The sequence below is a fragment of the Scylla paramamosain genome, unplaced genomic scaffold, assembly GCF_035594125.1.
Source record: "Scylla paramamosain isolate STU-SP2022 unplaced genomic scaffold, ASM3559412v1 Contig51, whole genome shotgun sequence".
NCBI classification, from domain to species: domain Eukaryota; kingdom Metazoa; phylum Arthropoda; class Malacostraca; order Decapoda; family Portunidae; genus Scylla; species Scylla paramamosain.
In genome coordinates, this window is record NW_026973716.1 from 240,065 (window position 1) to 242,500 (window position 2,436).

General features: G+C 46.6%; 1 long non-coding RNA gene across 1 annotated transcript in view; it reads left to right on the forward strand.

Moving 5' to 3' along the window:
* Positions 1–544: 544 nt before the first annotated feature.
* The window catches only part of LOC135098219 (uncharacterized), a 9,088-nt gene continuing 7,196 nt past the window's right edge, over positions 545–2,436 (forward strand). Inside the window, exon 1 of the long non-coding RNA XR_010266680.1 lies at positions 545–774. This is a non-coding gene — a long non-coding RNA (uncharacterized LOC135098219). The remainder of the gene's footprint in view (positions 775–2,436) is intronic.

Genomic DNA, 2,436 nt, shown 5'->3' on the forward strand with positions numbered 1-2,436 from the left:
TATCAGGACTGAGATTCTTCCTCCCAAAGTAAATTTTAGTGTGGTGTGTGATAGATATCTTGGTTTATTCTCGGCACTACTTACGTTTAATTGCGTGAATAAAGACCGTGATCTTACAATTTTAAGTTGATTGATATATCAATAAACCTCCACACCACGGTGCTCCAGTCTTTGTCTCCGCCACCTACGCCACTCAGCCCCACGAGGCGCATGCTATCTGCTACCTAAGCGCGCGCACACACACACACACACACACACACACACACACACACACACACACACACACACACACACACACACACACAACTTTGGGGTCTTGTTCTATTCAATCCCGTTCTTCCACAAATAGTTCAGTGTCAGTCGTAGTGTGTAGCTCAGCAGATACAGTCGTTATAGACCAATAAGTCTCCCTGTATCTGTTCTTCCTATCTGATTCGTACTTATCTTGAGGCAGGTTATCCTCAGCAACACTGGTCAAAGGCCTTCTCCCCTGCACTTCACAAAAATAACAGAATAATATTAGCCTCTTTTGGATAAAGCACACACACACACACACACACACACACACACACACACACACACACACCTCTGTCAGACCACAAATGGTGGCGACCCGTCCTAGACACCCTCGGCCTGGGTTGTACCACTGTTCGCTCCGCCACCAGACGCGCCACAGCACCTGGCTCGCCTCGCGCCGCACGGGTCGTCACGCTGTCCCGTGAGACCACCTGCCTCGCTGGCGGGTTTTAATCAAGGGACTAATTTTCTCAAAACGTGAGGGATATTATGTGTTCTCTGTGGATTGATACGAAAAACCCAGTGTTGTTTGGTGCCTAGCATTCAGAAATATCAGCAATTAACGTACCACCTATGATGAAATGTGCATGATTGTGTGTGTGTTTTGCCATTTTTACTGTTGAAGTGTGATTCAAATATCCGTACATCGTTCCGTGAGCTGAGTGGACATATGCACCATTCTTCCATAACGACAGTTAATTCAAATGACGGAAGTTAGTGTGTGACAAATTGAATTACCAAATACAAAAATTCAAGTCAACCTAAATTGGGAGGATGTCCTGCTTGGCCAACTTGCAGCGTGCTGAATGTGTGCAGACCTCGATGTGCTGAGTGCGCGTCAGGGACGCGGTGTTCCGCGTCCCTGAAATACAACAAGGAGAAAACAAAGCACGCCAAGACACTGTTCACCTGGGTCAGATCCTACTGTGGCGCGGGAGTCAGTCAGTCAGTCAGTCAGTGAGTTTGTGTACACCTCAGCTGTGAATGAATCATGTAAAATATAATTTCTTTCAGGGTTGTGCAAACAATGTAAATCTTTCTGCGTGGCGAAATGGTGAGATAAGTCAATGAAGTCCACTGACAGCAGCTAAATGAAGAGGGTTTATTAAATAATGACGCTAAATGAGATAATTAAACACGGGGGCAGACCTTGATTAGTCTGTCGTGTAGCTGTTCCATTTGGCAATAATGAGTGTGCACGTTTTTAGTGTGAAAACAGACAGTGACCCATAGCAAATCCTTACACGCGGGACGACTCCTGCCTTCCACCATCACGTGAGCGCTGACAGAACATCGCACCAGACACGTGGCGACAAAAAAGCTTGAGCTCACAGCCTCAGTGCACGTCGGCAGAGTGCTGAGTCCTATTACCTGCCACGCTGCTCGCCACGCAAACATACTCCCAACGAAAAGAAAGGTCTGGACATGAAATATAACGTGTATTCAAAAAATAATGTTGAAATATATTGTTGAGTCCTCTTTCACGAATCTAGCACTTGTCCTTCCTCAACACATGGGCACTCTCACCATGAAAGCTCGGGAGTAAAAATATAGCACGCAAACAAAAAATAATCCAGAAATATGAGTCCAAACCTCTTACGTTGGAGAGTCAGAACGTTAAATTAGCGAATGTAATTTACTACCACAACATTGCTCGGGAGAACCTCGGCGTGGGTGAGACACGGCCACCCATAGATCGTAAGTAAGGGGAAGGGGAGGGAAGGAAAGCAGACTGGAGTGGTGAAAGAAGGCGAGGAAGAATTTAAGAGCACTGCCAGCACATGCAAAGTGGAATGCGTGCCACATGCAATGCAAAATTCCACGCAAGTACTCCGGCAACAATCTGACCATAATAGGCTTGGTAAATACAAAGGAAACATGACGTAAGTGCCTCTCGCCCACGAACATCACTTGAAACTGCTTGACGTGAGAGAGAGAGAGAGAGAGAGAGAGAGAGAGAGAGAGAGAGAGAGAGAGAGAGAGAGAGAGAGAGAGAGACTGACACGCACAGCTCGCCAAAGCGGACGGTGAGAAAAGTGTGTCAGGTGTCTAGCGAATGTGAGGGAGGGAGAGTCGCGAGGAAGCAGTTAATGATTGTGGTCGATAATACAAGTGAGGGAGAACATGAAGGGGAATGCA